General features: G+C 40.2%; 1 protein-coding gene across 2 annotated transcripts in view; it reads left to right on the top strand.

Moving 5' to 3' along the window:
• Positions 1-10,890: 10,890 nt before the first annotated feature.
• Positions 10,891-17,346, top strand: part of SMIM14 (small integral membrane protein 14) — an 83,503-nt gene continuing 77,047 nt past the window's right edge. The window contains exon 1 of one of the 2 annotated variants that reach the window (XM_045881299.3): positions 10,891-11,156. The gene's annotated coding sequence lies outside the window, so the exon portion shown is untranslated. The remainder of the gene's footprint in view (positions 11,157-17,346) is intronic. The other variant, XM_045881298.3, reaches the window with a different exon arrangement.

Here is a 17,346-nt window from a genome sequence, read left to right as displayed (position 1 = left end):
TCCTAACCAATGTAAGGAAAGAGAATGTCCTCTCTTTAGAACACTGTATTCCCTCTAAAATGCAACTTTCATTGTTCCTGTCTTCCCTTACAGGAGGGAGGGGATAATAGTGGGGGTTTGTGTTTTCTTAACTGGTACCTCTCACTAGACCCAATGAGGAAGGGATAGACTCCAAAAGCTGATGCTTCTTCAAACACAGAATGGGTTAGGGGAGGGTAGGTCTTTTTTTTTTTTATAAAGTAATCTCTACACCCAATGTGGGGTTTGAACTCATGACCTTGCGATCAAGAGTCCCACTATCCACTGACTGAACCAGCCAGGTTCCCAGGGGAGGGTAGTCTTTAGTATCGTGTATTCTTAGCTGTGGGCTCAAAAACAGGACCCCTTTTCCCTTAAAATGAAACAATCCCTGATAAAATGATTTGAGCTGGACTCCTTTCAAACTGTTTCGTATAATTAGAAGTGTAAGTGCGGTAGAGACTTGCTAATATGTGTATAAGACTAATATTACAAATCATTCAGAATTGGTTGGTTTTTTAATAGTCCAGTTCATTATTGTTTACAGAGCATTTTAATAAATATTGTACCATTTAATTAAATGTGTGGGTTGTTGCCAACCCACAATCCTATGGGATTGAATCTATGAACATTCCAGAGCATTCCTGATTTCCCAGTTTAGTTTCTAATTGTCTTTCCTCCTCAAGGTCTGCAGCCTCCTTCCCAGAGCCAAAGGATTTCTAGTCATAGTTTATCCTAGATTAAAGCCTAGTTCAGGAAAGAACATCCTTTCATCTATTTTAATCTCTCATTAATTTGGCATTTAGATTCTTTTTAACAATTTAAAGTTGATTTCCAGTAGCAAGGGAAAGTTAAATAGGTGGCATTTTGGAATGTGGCTGAAGCTAGAAGTCTGTGGATTTAGTCAGATAAAGAGGTAATATAATAGCCAGGAAATGAGTACTTAAAATCCTCCTGTAATGCTTTGGGGGTCCCTTCAAGATTTACAATTCTACATATCACATTAGGAGAAAGAATATTCTGATAGAAGATGATATCTTTTATTTTTAAAAATTTTTAAAGATTTTATTTATTTGAGAGAGAGAGAGAGTGCATGCACAAGTTCAGGAGAGGGAGAAACAGGACCCAGGGATCATGACCTGGGCTGAAGGTAGCTGCTTAACTGACTGAACCACCCAGGCACTCCAAAGATGATATCTTTTTTTTTTTTTTAACACTAGTCACTTTTATTTATTTATTTATTTATTTATTTATTTATTTATTTATTTTAAAGATTTTATTTATTTATTTGAGAGAATGAGATAGAGCATGAGAGGGGGGAGGGTCAGAGGGAGAAGCAGACCCCCCGCTGAGCAGGGAGCCCGACGCGGGACTCGATCCTGGGACTCCAGGATCATGACCTGAGCCGAAAGCAGTTGCTTAACCAACTGAGCCACCCAGGCGCCCAACACTAGTCACTTTTAGTTAAAAGGACTTTACAAGGTAGACGGGAGCCCCATTTCTCTTTCTTTCTTTTCGTTTTTTGCATGTGGGAGCACACACTCACACGAACACACAGAAACAGAATTAAAGGCAGAGCTATGCTGTTCCTACCATGCAATCCTGTGTGATTTATGGGTGTATATCATAATGAGAGATTGTTGCTCAGTCTGCAAGGTAAGGGAATTTGGTACTTAGGACAAATGGCTTCATATTTGGTACTTAGGACAAATATAGTATCTTCATCTCCATTTTGCAGATGAGGAAATTGAGGCCCTTGGAGTTCAAACAACTTGTCCATAGTCACAGTGTAGTGAGTGGCTTCCAGAAAGTGGTTGCTTTTCGGTTCAGAGAGTTGTTGCTATTCTTTTCTTCATTCTCCTGTTGAGTTCGTAGGTGTTTAGAATGGTTTGATCCCTAACCAGCTGAATTCCTGGGACCAGACGAAATCTAGGTCTCCTGCTCCTCCACCATCTTGCTCCTTTTCAAAGAAGATGATATCTTTTAAACTTTAAAGAGACTGAAATACTTTGGTGAGGAGTTAGAGATTGGGGAATAAAAACAGACATAGCTTAATAACTGTTAGAACTCAATAAACCCTAGTTTTATTTGTGTGTGTGTGTTTAACGTGTTCCAGAGAATGAAATAATAGCTTCTATTTTTTTTAAGATTTTATTTTTAAGTGATCTCTACAACCAACGTGTGACTTGAACCCACAACTCTGAGATCAAGAAGTTGCATGCTTTACCCACTGAGCCAGCCATGCGCCCATAAGTAATCTCTTCTAAAAGGAAGAAATGTGGAAAGGCAAACTGCAACCATACTGAAGCTATCACACTGCTTCTCACACTTATTAAACATTATCCCTGGTGTCAGCGGACAAATAATTTACCTTTTATTTTCCTAACCCAAAGAAATGTCTTTCTTATTCAAATTTCTACTCATGAAACTTGGAAGTAAATATGATAAAGAGTAGAGATTTTTTTTAAAGATTTTATTTATATCTTTGAGAGAGAGGGAGAGAGAGAGAGGGAGAGAGCATGAGCAGGGAGGAGGGGCAGAGGGAGAGGGAGAAGCAGACTCCCCACCAAGCGGGGAGCCTATGTGGGACTTAATCCCAGGACCCCGGGATCATGACCTGAGCCAAAGGCAGCTGTTTAACCGACTGAGCCACCCAGACACCCAAGAGTAGAGATCTTTATTAAAAAGATAAAACATAAAAACATAGACCTCTCTGAACTTCAAGTTATCTCAGGCATTTTAACAGTTGGTAAACTGTTTTTAATAGATGCAAACCTTTCAGGTCTGAGATAAAACATCAATCTCAACTACTGTTTGGAATGAATGGATTAGTTTTAAGAACAAAGCCCAATATCCTTAGAATATTAATATTAAAAAACACAGTAATTCTTAATATGCTCAGTTCAGACTATAGTTCAGCTGCTGAAATATTTTTAAAATTTCGAACATGAAGAGTGCCTGAGTGGCTCAGTTGGTTGAGCATCTGACTGTTGATTTCAGCTCAGGTTATAATCTCAGGGACCCGGGATTGAGCCTGTGTTGGGCTCTGCACTCAGCATGGAGTCTGCTTGAGATTCTCTCTCTCCTTCTCCCTCTGCCCCTCCCCTCACTTGTGCACACACACTCTCTCTCTAAAAAAATAAATAAAATCTTTAAAAAAATTTTTTAGGGGTGCCTGGGTAGCTCAGTCGTTAGGTGTCTGCTTTCGGCTCAGGTCATAATCCCTGGGTCCCAGGATCGAGCCCCGCTTCTCCCTCTCTCACTCCCCTGCTTGTGTTCTCTCTCGATATATCAAATAAATAAATAAAATCTTTAAAAAAATTTTTTTTCAAACATGGTAAAATCAGGAATTATCTCACTTCCTAACACTTTTAATATTCCTTTTTTTAGTGTTTATTCATCTGTGTAATATTCTTTACCCAGATGTAATTATAGTGTGCATGTTGTGTCATTTTTCCCCTTAACAGTAGGTCCATAAGCATTTTTCCATATATTGTATGGTAGTCATAATTCATTCACTGATGACTTCTATTCAACATTGTACTGGAAGTCCTAGCTAGAGCCATTAGGCAAGAAAAATAAATAAAGACATCCACATTGGAAAGGAAGTAAAATTATCTCTGTTTGCAGATGATATACTAATAAACAAATTCAGAACAAAGAACAAACAAAAGAATTAATAAACAAATTCAGCAAAGTTGCAGGATACAAAATCAACACTCAGAAATCAGTTGCATTTCTATATACAATGAATAATCCAAAAGAAAAATTAAGAAAACAATTCAATTTATAATAGCATCAAAAAGAATAAAATATTTAGGAATAAACTTAAACAAGGAAGTGAAAAACTACTACACTGAAAACTAGAAAACATTGCTGAAACAAATTAAAGATACAAATAAATGAAGACATTCATCCTGTGTTCATGGATTGGAAGACTTTATATTATTTTGACATCTATACTACCCAAAGTGATCTACAGATCAACACACCCCCTATCAAAATCCCAATGACATTTTTTGCAGAAATAGAAAAATCATTCCTAAAATTCATATGGACTCTCAAAGGACCCTGAATAGTCAAAACAATCTTAAAATAAGAAGAAAAAAGTTGGAGGTCTTACATTTCTGGATTTCAAAACTTACTATAGAACCACAGTAATCATAATCAAAACAGTGTGGTACTGACATAAAAATGGACACACACACACACACACACACACACAAATATGATAGAATAGAGAACCCAGAAGTAAACACTCACATATATGGTCAGATGATTTTTGACAAGAGTATCAAGTAGGGAAAGAACAGTCTTTTCAACAAACAGTGCTCAGAAAAATGAATATCCAAATGCAAAGGAATGAAGTTAGACCCTTACCTTACACTATATATATATAAAAAAAAAAATAGCTGAAAATTGATCAAAGATTTAAACTTAATAGCTAAAACTATAAAACTCTTAGAAGAAAACAGATGGGGGCTCCCGGGTGGCTCAGTTGGTTAAGTGTCTGCCTTTGGCTCCAGTCATGGTCTTAGGGTCTTGGGATTGAGCCCCTCATCAGGCTCCCTGCTCAGTAGGGAGTCTGCTTCTCTCTTTGCCTCTGTGTGTGCACACTCTCTCTCTCAAATAAATAAAATCTTAAAAAAAAAGAAGAAGAAGAAGAAGAAGAAAACAGAGGAAAAGCTTCACTGGACTTGGTAATGATTTCTTGGATATGACACCAAAACCATAGGCAATAAAAGAAAAAAATAGATAAACTGGACTTTATCAAAATTTAAAACTTTTGTGCAAAGGACACTGTCAACAGAGTAAAAAGGCAACACATGCAATGAAAGAAAATGTTTGCAAATTATATACCCAATAAGGGATTAATATCTAGAATATATAGAGAACTTCTACAACTCAACAACAAAAAAACGAGCCACCCAATTAAAAAATGGGCAAAGTACTTGAACAGTTCTCTAAAGAAGATACATACAAATTGCCAGTAAGCACATGTAAAGATTTTCATCACTCATTATCAGGACAATGCAAATCAAAGCTATAATGATATACCACCTCACACCCATTAGGATGAATAATATGAAAAAAAAAAGAAAGTAACAAGTATTGGTGAGGATGTGGGGAAACTGGAACCCTCGTGCACTGCTGGTAGGAATGTAAAATAGTGCAGCTACTGTGGAAAACAGTATGATGGGTCCTCAAAAAATTAAATGTAGAATAACCATATGATCCAGCAATTTCACTTCTGGGTATATGTTTAAAAGAATGAAAAGCACTGACTTGAATAGATATTTGTACTCCCATATTCATAGAAGTTTTACAATAGGCCAAAAGGTGGAAGCAACCCAAGTTTTTATCAATAGATGAACAAATAAACAAAACATGGTGTATACATGCAATGGAAAATTATTCAGCCTTGAAAAGGAAGGATATTCTGCTACAAGCTACATGGATGACTTTAAATTATGCTCAGTGAGGGGTGCCTGGGTGGTGCAATCAGTTTAAGCATCTGACTCTTGGTTTTGGCTCAGGTCATTATCTCAGAGTTGTGAGATTGAGCCCCACGTCCTGTGGAATCTGCTTAAGACTCTCTCTTCTTCTCTCCCTCCCCCTCCCTCTCTCTCTCTCTCTCTCAAAAAACTAAATCTTTTAAAATAATAAATTGTGCTAAGTGAAATAAGTCAGTCACAAGAGGACAAATATTGTATGATTCATTTATTTTTTTAAGTCTTATTTATTTAAGTAATCTCTACACCTGACATGGGGATCGAACTCATGACCCCAAGATCAAAAGTCACATGTTCTTCTGACTGAGCCAGCCAAGCACCCTTCTGTGATTTATTTATATGAAGTTCCAAGAGTAGTCAAATTTACAGAGACAGAAAGTAGAATAGTGGTTGCCAGGGACTGGGGAGAAGGGGGAATGGGAAATTAGTGTTTAACAGGCACAGAGTTTTAATTGGAAAGACGAAAAAGTTTCTGAAATAGATGTTGGTGATTTTTACACAACACGAATATATTTAATGCCATAGAACTATATTCTCAAAAATGGTTAGAATGGTAAATTTCATGTTATATATATATAACCACTCCTATGGATTAAATTATGTCTCCTCAGATTCATATATTGAAGCCCCAACACCCAATGTGACTATATTTGGAGATAGGGCCTATAAGGAAGTAATTAAAGTTAAATGAGTTCATAAGGGTAAGCCCTAATTCAACAGCATTGGCATCCTTATAAAAAGAGACATTAGGAAGGCCTGTGCACAGAAGAAAGGCCATGTGAGGACACAGCCAGATGGTGGCCATTTGTAAGCCAGGAAGAGAGATCTCACCAGAAACCAACCCTGTGGGCACCTTGATCTTGGATTTCATACCACCAGAAGTTTGAGAAAATAAATTTCTGTTGTTTGAGCCATCCAGTCTGTGGTATTCTGTTATATAGCCTGTATACAGACAGACAGCCTAATACAACCACAAAAAAAGGTAAAAAAAAAAAAATATTGTTTTCATTGTAAAACTTATGTATTGGATACGTAAAAATTCAAACCATACAAAAGGGTAAAAAGTCATAAAGAAGTCTCTCACCACTTACTTCTCTCCACCTGCACCCCCTTCCCCCAGTAACCAATGTCAGTAGTTTTAGGAATATCTTCCAGAATGCTTTTATGAACATATAAAGCATATATTACTTACGAACACTTTCTTCTTCTAGATCAAGAATCAAAGTAGGGTTGGTTCAGAAAGGGGAGAAACTTTCAAGTTTGTTAGTCCCTAACACATAATTTAACATATTCATCCATTCCATTACCATTACATGTTTAGATGATTTCTAGATATTTTCTCCATCATATAAAATGTGATTAACTTTCTTAAAATCTATTTTAAATTACTTCTATACTCAAGTTTCTTAGATCCTAACATACAATGCAACAAAGTTATCTATTCCATTACAATTATTCACATAGGTTATTTCCATATTTTTATTCCATCATATAAATGCAATTAATATCTTTATAATGTTATTAACTTTTAAATTATTTAAGTTCCTAATAGTGAAATTGAGCTAATGGATGTGATTTTTATAGAACTTCATATATATTGCCAAATTGATTTCCAAAAAGCTGACTGCCAACTTAAAAATTCTACCAGTAGAGCTAACAGTACCAATATTAAATACTCCTATTTAAAAATATCTCCAGGAGTGCCTGGCTGACTTGGTCAGTGGAGCATGAGACTCTTGATCTCAGGGTTGTGAGTTTGAGACCCATGTTGGGCGTAGAGATTACTTAAAAATAAAAAGTCTTTAGGGGCACCTGGGTAGCTCAGTCGTTAAGCGTCTGCCTTCAGTTCAGGTCATGATCCCAGGGTCCTGGGATCGAGCCCCGCATCGGGCTCCCTGCTCAGCGGGAAGCCTGCTTCTCCCTCTCCCACTCCCCCTGCTTGTGTTCCCTCTCTCGCTGTCTCTCTCTCTCTGTCAAATAAAATCTTAAAAAAAAAAATAAATAAAATAAAAAATAAAAAGTCTTTAAAATCTCCATAAAGTAATAGTTTTAAAAGGAAATTTTAGTTTAATTTGCATTTATTTCTGTATTTATTTCTGTATTTATTTATTTAAAGTAGGGTCCACACCCAGCATGGAGCCCAATACGGGGCTTGAACTCATGACCCTGAGATCAAGACCCGAACTGAGATTAAGAGTTGGATGCTTAACTGACTGAGCCACCCAGGCACCCCTTAATTTGCATTTTGATGAGATTGAAGACTTTTATTTTTTTAAGATTTTATTTATTTATTTGACAGAGAAAGAGAGAGAGCACAAGCAGGGGGAGCGGCAGGCAGAGGGAGAAGAAGGCTCCCCACCTCACAAAGAACCTGATGCGTGGCTTGATCCCAGGACCCCGGGGTTATGACCTGAGCCAAAGGCAGATGCTTAACCAACTGAGCCACCCATGTGCCCAATATTGAAGATTTTCAAATATTAGTTATTTGTTTCTCCTTTTTGTGTATAAACCTTCAGTTCATACTCTATACCTACACAAGTATTAGAGGCATTAATATCTTCCTTATTGATGTGTATGAGTCCTTCATATATTATGGTGTTACTTCTTTATCAATATTTATTCCCAGTATTTTCTAAATGGTGTGTCTTTAATTTTGTGTGTCCATTCAACAAATATTTATTCAGGGGCGTCTGGGTGGCTCAACTGGTTGAGCATCCATCCGACTCTTGGTTTCTGCTCAGGTCATGATCTCATGGGTCATGGGATTGAGCCCTGCTTTGGGCACTGAACTCAGCAGGGAGTCTGCTTGAAGATTTCCTCCCTCTGCCCCTCCTGACTCATGCAGTTGTACCCACTCTCTCTCTCTAAAATGAATAAATCTTTAAAAAAGTATCTATTGGGCAACCCTCTTGGGTCCCCTCCCTCTTTGGGAGCTTCGCACTCTCAATAAACCTTGATTTACTATCACTCAATAAACCTTGCTTTTGCTGCCCTCCCCCCAATAAATAAAAAATAATTTAAAAAGTATTTATTCAGTATCTACTATGTTCCACGTACTGTGGTAGGAATTCTGTTATTCTTCAAATTGCTTTAAGTATAGAATCACACACACACTTTTTGTTTTTCTATTGTTTAAAGGTTAGAAAGGTTGAACTTTACTATTGGGCATAAACCATGTAAAATCCCATATCACTCTCTGTAGGTAAAGCTGGCCCTTTCTCTCTCTCATGAGATTGCAAATAGATGCTGGGCAGGAATGCAGTCAACCTATGCTTGGCTGGGGTTACAAGATCAGCTCAAAGTAGTTCACTCACATGGCTGGCAAGGTGGTGCGGCCGTTAGTGGAGGCTCTTGTTCCTCTCCACATGGTCCCCTTATAGAGCTGCTCGAGTGGAGTGGTGTGTACACTAGCTTACCCAATGCAAGCAATCCAAAAGAATGAGGTGGAAAGCTGCAACCAGTGCCTTTATGACCTAGTCTCAGAAGTCACACACCTTCAGCTGTATTCTATGGATGGGACTAGACTTGATTCAAAAGGCTGGAGGGGACTACATTTCCAGAGGTGAGAATCATTGGAGGTTACCTTGGCAGCTGCCTACCAAGGATCCTAACATCTTAATTTTCCTGTAATACACTTTATAAAACAAGTATTGATAATTTTGCCACAACCCATACAATTCTAGTTTTGTGACATACTGTTTTTTTTTTTTTTTTTAAAGATTTTATTTATTTATTTGAGAGAGAGAGAGAGAGATAGTGACAGAGATGCGGGGCCCGATCCCAGGACCCTGGGATCCTGTCCTGAGCCGAAGGCAGACGCTTAACCGACTGAGCCACCCAGGCGCCCCTTGTGACATACTGTTGTTTTAAAGTGTTCTCAAACACATCTGTGCACGTGAGTGCACCCAAGCATGTAAGACTTTCTGTTCCACAAATTAAAAACCCTCTGCTATAGTGTCAGCACATGAACTTCATTAGGGCATTAGATTCCACCTCAAGTTCTCTAAATTTGAGTAAAATAGAGTTCAAGATGGCAGATGAACAGCCAAGAAGTTTGACTTCTATTTACTTATAATCTGTTAATTAACAAGGAAACACTTTTGAGTTTTACCAGAAACCTTTAATTTTCTAGAAATCTTTATCTTTGTGCAATATTCCATGTATATTAAAAAGATCTTGTAGATTATATTACTAATTTGCTGAAGATGACTCAGGGGAGAGGATTTACTAAGTGGCTGGGCAGAAATTCAGAGAGGTGAAAAGGTCATCCATCCAAGTCGGAGTAAGGAAGACTGTTTTTAACAGCTTTCACCTCTTCTGCAAGACAGGCAGAGGATTTGCCTTTGTGAAATCTTTGTTTGGAACTTACACTTTTATTTTGCCACTGGCCCTGTTCTAATTAAAGTTTGTTAATTCATGGACCTAAAACAGAGTAGCCCTGGGGCACCTGGGTGGCTCAGTCGTGAAGCGTCTGCCTTGGGCTCAGGTCATGATCTCAGGGTCCTGGAATCGATTCCCGCATCAGCAGGGAGCCTGCTTCTCCCTCTCCCTCTATAGTCTCTCTCTCAAGGGGGGGAAAAAAAAAAAGAGTAGCCCTAAGTTTTGCCAAATTGGGAAATTTCCAGGGCCCCAAAGGTTTAGCTGGGAAACTAAGAATGCCAGAATGGGAGCGTAGGAAGCACCAAAGGTCCAAAAGATGTGAGGTTCTTACTTCCCAAATAGTATCCTTATTCCAGCAACAAAGGCTTAGGGATACCGCCCAACAAAGCTTCCCTCCTGCCCATTCTTATCTCCGGACCAGCAAGCGATGGTTGGTGACCTATTCCCTTTACTACTTCTCTTGAGCTTAATTTTAGACAGCTTTCCAGGTGCAAAAACGTTAGGGAGGATAAAGTGGTTCAATAACTGCTACATTTGACATACTTTTGTGCATCGGACTAAATTCTCATCTCCAATTTTCACCCGGGCCTAAGTGAGCAAAAAAAACCCCAACCCCAAAACAAACAAAACACACAAAAACAAAAACCCCACAACTCTACAAAGGTACTTTCTCAGCAGACACGAACTTGCGCCCACCTCTATTTCTCCCCTTGCTATTCTAAGGACTCGGGTCAGAGGAAGCCACCAAATCAAGCAAAAGGAGACGCACAGCGAAGGACATTGTTCACGAGATACGAAACAGAGGTTACACGGAGCAATTCAACAAACGCCGGGCCTCGCCCTCGTCACTTCACAGCGCTCGGCCCCACCCCTCCCAACCGGAACTGCAACCCCCGCGCTCTGCGCCCCCACGAATAGCGTGATCGCTCGCGCCCGCCCCGCCTCCCCCGACGCACTGGGCAGGCGCAGAGCGCGCGCATGCTCTGCCGGCGGGCGGCTGGGGTCTCGAGTAGCTGCAATCTGTTGCGCGGCCGCCCGCGGGACCCGGCAGATCCGGGTCTCGTGGCTTTGAGTGACGTGGTCAATCGAATCAAAACAGAGGAGGGGAGGAAGTCGGCGGCCAGGAGCAGCAGCGGCCGCGGCGTCCCGAGCAGCCGCAGCGTTCCGGAAGCTTCAGGCGGTCTTTCTGCCGAGCCTTGGTCCCGGCCCCCATCCTCCCCGCCCCGTCGGTTGTTGTCTGGGCGGGTGAGTGTCTTCCCTTCTACCACCGCCGTTTGCCGGCCCACCCTCCCCTCACCCTGTTTTTCTTGGGGGCTCAGGCTCTGGGGGACTGCGGCGGCTGCAGCAGAGCGGGGCTGGCTTCTCGGGCTCGGTGGTTCTCCGGCCGGGCTGGTGACTCTGCACCGGGAGAAGCCGGCTACTGCCGAGCCCGCGTCCCCCGGCGAAGAGCGAGGCAGAGAGCCTGCAATTTGGCTTTCTCTGCAGGAAATCAGGGTCGGGGCTTAGCAGGAAAGTGGACGGTAGCCACGGGTGGTTTTATTTTTAGGGCAAGGCAGTCAGCTCGGGTGGAGGCGTATAATGGAGTAAAAAGAAGAGAGTCGTAGCGGGAAGGAAAACCCCACAAACCCTGAAATCCACACTGTATCATTTACCTTCGTTTCTCTAGGTTTGATGAAGTCATTAGGATGCGTCCTTTGTTGTGACTGATGAGAGGAAAGCTGCCATCCAGAAAGCGGGAGCTTTTTTAGTCCTTATTGTGGTGCGAATTGAAAGTATTCCCTTTTTCTGTTTGTTCAGTAAGTGGAACCAGAGCTGACAGTAAAGAGGTAGCACCCTTTATAAAGACATAATGTGCGATAAACTGGTTACCGGAGCACTTGGGAGTCCAATGTTGCTGTTTAAAGCCAAAGTTTTCCAAAGTGGCTGCTTCTGTGTGTGTTCGGATTTTAGCCAAGATGGTATTTGTTAGCTGTAGAAAGTCAATAGGATGTTTTGAGTTTTCCTAGTTTGCAGAATCGAAGATAACGGCCTTCATAAGAGAAGGTATCTTGGTTTTGCATCGAGAGTCGGATGAGCCTCCATCAAGTAATACCTGTGTTTGTTGAAGAGACCTTCCAGTTTTTGTGTGTTATTGTCAGAAATCGTTGGCAGCTCTACATACACAATAACTTGGATGGTGTTTTAGCCTTGAGACCTTTAGGAGGCGGTCTCGCGGCCCAGTTCAGTGGAGGTTGCAGAAAGCTTGCGTTCCCTTCCACTTCAGGTGATCGGCCATGCAGATTCCTCTAGGGTAGCTTCAAGCCCTGCTACCCTCCGCGCCCCTGGACAGCACAAAGGAGACCAGAGGACCAAACCTCCTTTTTGCCCTAACTTGGTGTTTAAAAAAATCCCCCCTTTTTTTTGCCCCCAGAGAACTGATTGAGGTGTTTCTTTGGTAAATGGCAAGAAAGAACAACAAAAGTATGTGCTAATGGATTGCCCCTTATGAAATTCAGGAAGAGTACTTAGGCATTTAGACCACTTCCTTGAAGGGTGTTTCCTTGTGTGGTAGATCATGGACCTCTTCTTAACAAATTTTTCTCCTGTATGTGCAATTGAGATCTTTTTTTCTTAATACCACAGTTGGAATCCTGCTGATTTAGATAAATGAAATTATGTTTCCTTGAATTTCTTTTTTTTACCTTTTATGTAACCTGAACTGAATATTCTGGCTTATATCAAATAATTTATAATTGGAGAATTATTACAATTAATAAGGAAAAAAGAAGAAAATAAATCATCGATAATCCTGCCATCCAGAAATGATCAAAATGTAGGTAGTGATTTATATCCTTCCAGACTTCTTTTTTGCAGTTATACATTTTACACAAAAATGGTATCATACTGCATATGCTTTTTCTGTTATCTGCACTTCTACGTGGTAGTACTTTGGAGTAACAAAATTTATATTTTCGTGGAGAGTGACTTTTGGACCTTAAATTAGGGTATATTCACTGTATGTTTTCCAAACCATAATAATTAAAATTGTGGTTTTATTTTTTTTTTAAGATTTTATTCATTTATTTGAGAGAGAGAGAACGAGCAGAGGCAGAGGCAGAAGGAGAAGCAGGCTCCCCGCGGAGCAAGGAGCCTGATGCAGGACTGATCCCTGGGATCATGATCAGAGCCGAAGGCAGATGCTTAACCGACTGAGCCACCCAGGGGTCTCTAAAATCATGGTTTTAAAAGATTTCCTCCCAGACTTCTATGATGACATTAAGAAGTTAATATGCATTGTGTGTCCCTATAAGGTTTTCTTGTTTAACTCTTGGGAGAGCAGGGACAGAATAGCCTAAGTTGATGATAGAAAGTTTGAAAGGGTTTTGCTAATTTAGTGATTTGATTCAGGTAGAGCTTTAGTTCTATTCGATAGCTACACTGTGTTCCAAATGCTGACCACCTGGCCAGGCCTCTTGTCAGTGAGGTCCCCGAAGATTTTACTTTATGAATCACACTTAAGAGTATTGGATGTATGCCCGTTTAGCCCATTGCCGCCTTGGTGGTGCCAAAAGAGAAGGAAATGTCCCCTTCACCTCAGCTTCAGAGGATAAATACTTATTAGGAAGTATCCTAAATATGCTAATAACCCGTTCACATCCCTTAGTCATAAACGTACGTAAAACCTTTAAATCTCAATTTTTATTCCCTATCTCTTGGGTAATTAGTTCCAGATGCTTACTACTTATTTTGTGACTTAGTACTTTTTCTCTGATTTGCCTTTAATTATAGTGTTTAAATGTGTATTCTAAATTTGGCCACTACTTCCCATTGCTACTGATTCTACCTTTGCCAGCTCTTCACTATCTCTTACCTGGCCTACCGTAGTAACGTCCTGGTCTCCTGGCCTTCTCCTTGGCTTTTTATGGTGCATTCCCCTTACCAAATCACAACATGGTAAAAGATCCTTTAAAGTGTAAGTCAGATTATGTTACCCTTTTTTTGGAAAGCCTTCCATCATGTTCAGAATAAAATCCAAACTACATGTTTTGGCCCTGCCTCCTTCCCTTAACTCACCATATATCCCTCTTCCTAGATTAGTACCCCGGAGCCTGGCCACGTCAGTTTCTTCCTGTTTTCCAGCTCTGCTGGCACTGTCCCTGGAACTTGTCAGACTTGTTCCTGCTTTAGGGCATTTACGATTGCCGTACCTTGTGGCTTCAGTGTTCTCTCCGATCTTGCTGTGGCTGATTCCATCATGTCATTCAGGTCTCAGTTCAGATGTTGTATCTTTGAGGAGATTGCTCCCTAATTATCTCTCCATTCCTTTATTTTCTTCATAACATTTTGTGCTATCTGGAATTTCCTTATTTTTTTATATTCTTGTTTCCTACACTAGAAATTAAACTCAGAAATGGGGACCTTGTCTGTTCTTTTCACTGCATAGTAGGAACTCAATGTTAGTTGAATGAATGAACTTGTTGAACAGGTGCTGAACATACTGTTAATTGCTGAACATACTGTTTTAGATCAGTTCTTTGTATGGAAGAATCCTGGTTTTTAGCCTTTTTTTTTTTTTTTAAATAGGGCAGTGCCTTGATTCTCTTACTTCAGTAATTCTTGATGTTTGGGCAAGAGAATGGCCACATTCTATTTTATGTTTAATTTTTTCTCCCCCCACATTCTACTTTAGACTTGTAGAATTAATCCCTGGGAGGAATGGGTCCTAGGAATCTGCATTTTCAACAAGCCCTTGAGGTGATTTTAATGCATATCAGAGTTTAAGAATGTCTCTTGATATTGTAATGGCTTTTCTCTGGGAGATTACTTCTTGCTTTATAGTAGTAATGATAACTGCTGTTTTGGGGAACAGTCTTATGTGTTACGTACTATGCTAAAAATATTACATGTTTTTCATTTAATTGTGGAAAAACTTAGGTATTCCTCCTCCCATTTTACAAGTGAAGGAACTGTGACATGGTAAGTGGCAGAAAGTTGGATTTGAACATATCTGTTAATCACTGTACCCGACTGCCTCTGAACTAGAGTTTAGAACTGTACACAGTACTTGGTTTGAAAGGCCATGTTTTTGTTAAGGGCAAGGTAGTGTATGCTATCCCATTTCCAATCCGGTCCTTAATGAAGTCCATTGTTTGGTTGGTCTTTTTGCCTGAAGTTGCACAGGCAAAGTTGCAGGAGATGACTTCTGTAAACACTCCTAGTTCTTCTTGCTTTGTTGTATTGAGAGCCTAGCAGATTTTATTTATTTGACAGAGAGAGACACAGCGAGAGAGGGAACACAAGCAGGGGGAGTGGGGGAGGGAGAAGCAGGCTTCCCGTGGAGCAGGGAGCCTGATGCGGGGCTCAATCCCAGGACCCTGAGATCATGACCCGAGCCGAGCTGAAGGCAGACGCTTAATGACTGAGCCACTCAGGTGCCCCTTTATCTGTCACTTTCTATCTGTTTGTATAGTCATTTGAATTCTTCTACATTTTCTCCATTGATTTGGGTGATTTACTACTTGGGCTATTATTGGATCATCATAAACTGAATAGATTTCTCACTGCAAGACCCTTTTCCAGAAAAAAGTTAAATTTTGATTGGTATGTTGGTTTTTTTGAGGTGGGGGAACTTAACCTCTAGAAATACTGGCTGTTTTTAGTCTCTTCCTAGTCTTTAAGCCTGGCTGTTTATCTGTGGAGACTCAGGTCGCACATGACCTTTACCAGAGCTCTGTCCTTGCCCACCTCAGGCTTCTGTAAATAGCCATATGTCTGCTTCCATCACTTCATCTTCTGTATTTAATTGTCTGTGGCTATCTGGCCTGTTTGATTGGGAGGGCAATGAGGTCAAGGAGGACCAATTAGATAATCAGTAGGCTTGTTGATGGAATAAATAAATGAAAAATCACAACATTAATCTATGCTTGTAAAAGATGGTACATTGCTAAAAGGAATTATTTGTGATCGTTTTCCATATAACTTAATAGGACATAACAAAACCTCAATACAAGACACTAAATTGTCTAAGTTGGTAATGATAAATAGTGATATATTAGTATATGGAGTGTAAAGATTTTGCAAAAAGTTTAGCACTCCCAACTGTTCTTTGTTATATTTTGGCTTATATTAGGATTTTTTAAAATTGTAAAACTTCTGGGGCACCTGGGTGGCTCAGTTAAGTATCTGCCTTCGGCTCAGGTCACGATGCTGGAGTCCTGGGATGGAGCCTCCTGTTGGGCTCTCTACTCAGTGGGGAGTCAGCTTCTCCCTCTCCCTGTCCCTCCCTGCTGCTCGCTCTCGTTCGCTCTCTCAAATAAATAAATAATGGGGTGCCTGGGTGGCTCGGTTGGTTGAGCGTCTCTGCCTTCGGCTCGGGTCATGGTCCCGGGGTCCTGGAATCGAGCCCCATGTTGGGCTCCTTGCTCGGCGGAGAGCCTGCTTCTCCCTCTGCCTGCCGCTCGCCCTGCTTGTGCGCTCTCTCTTTGTGTCAAATAAATAAAATCTTAAAAAAAAAGATTCAAATAAATTAAAAATCTTTAAAGAAAAAGATTGTTAAACTTCTTAGACAATTAACTGCTACAGGCTTATAAGTAGAGGTGTTCTTTTGGTTTGTATTTATGTGTATATTCATGCTTTGGCCCACATAATAAGTACTGACCATATGAATGATTGTTTCTATAGTTGGGCACATATGAGTAGATCTTGCATTTGTGTAAGAGCAGTTTGGGCACTTTGAAAGCCATTTTGAAAAGGGTCTGAAAATTATTTGAGTCTGAACTTAAAATACAGTTATCTGCTTGAATATCAATACTAATGGCATTTACTATTTATGGCTATATTTGCCAGTCCCTTGAGTTCCTTTGCACACTTTATGTTTATCTGTCACATCAGTCCTCTAAATCAGACATTGTTATCCCTAATTTACACTGGAGGAAACAGGCTCTGGCTAGTTAGGTAAGTTGCCCAAGGTAAAGGCACTGGTACTGTTGGGATTCAAACCCAGTTTTCCCTTGACCTTGGACTTTGTTATAACAGTATTGACTAGTCTTTTGTCTTACAGAATTCTAGAAGTTAGAAAAAGTAAACCTACTTGTTACAGCTGTCAGAATATGCTAATAGAACTACTTTCATGAATTGTTTTGTTCTATTTATTTATTTATTTATTTATTTAGATTTTATTTATTTTTTTGAGACAGAGAGAATGAGAGACAGCATGAGAGGGAGGAGGGTCAGAGGGAGAAGCAGACTCCCCGCCGAGCAGGGAGCCCGATGTGGGACTCGATCCCGGGACTCCAGGATCATGACCTGAGCCGAAGGCAGTCGCTTAACCAACTGAGCCACCCAGGCGCCCCTGTTTTGTTCTATTTAAACCTGAACTGGATATGGATTTCTAATAGCCCCTCTTAACACACGATATGCTTGTTACTGAGAAGTTGCAAGAGATATACTATATGAA

Source organism: Mirounga angustirostris, unplaced genomic scaffold (genome assembly GCF_029215605.1).
Source record: "Mirounga angustirostris isolate CCGP_5_RB_7025 unplaced genomic scaffold, mMirAng1.0.hap1 SCAF_2, whole genome shotgun sequence".
NCBI classification, from domain to species: Eukaryota; Metazoa; Chordata; class Mammalia; order Carnivora; family Phocidae; genus Mirounga; species Mirounga angustirostris.
This window is presented reverse-complemented; position numbering and strand designations above follow the sequence as displayed.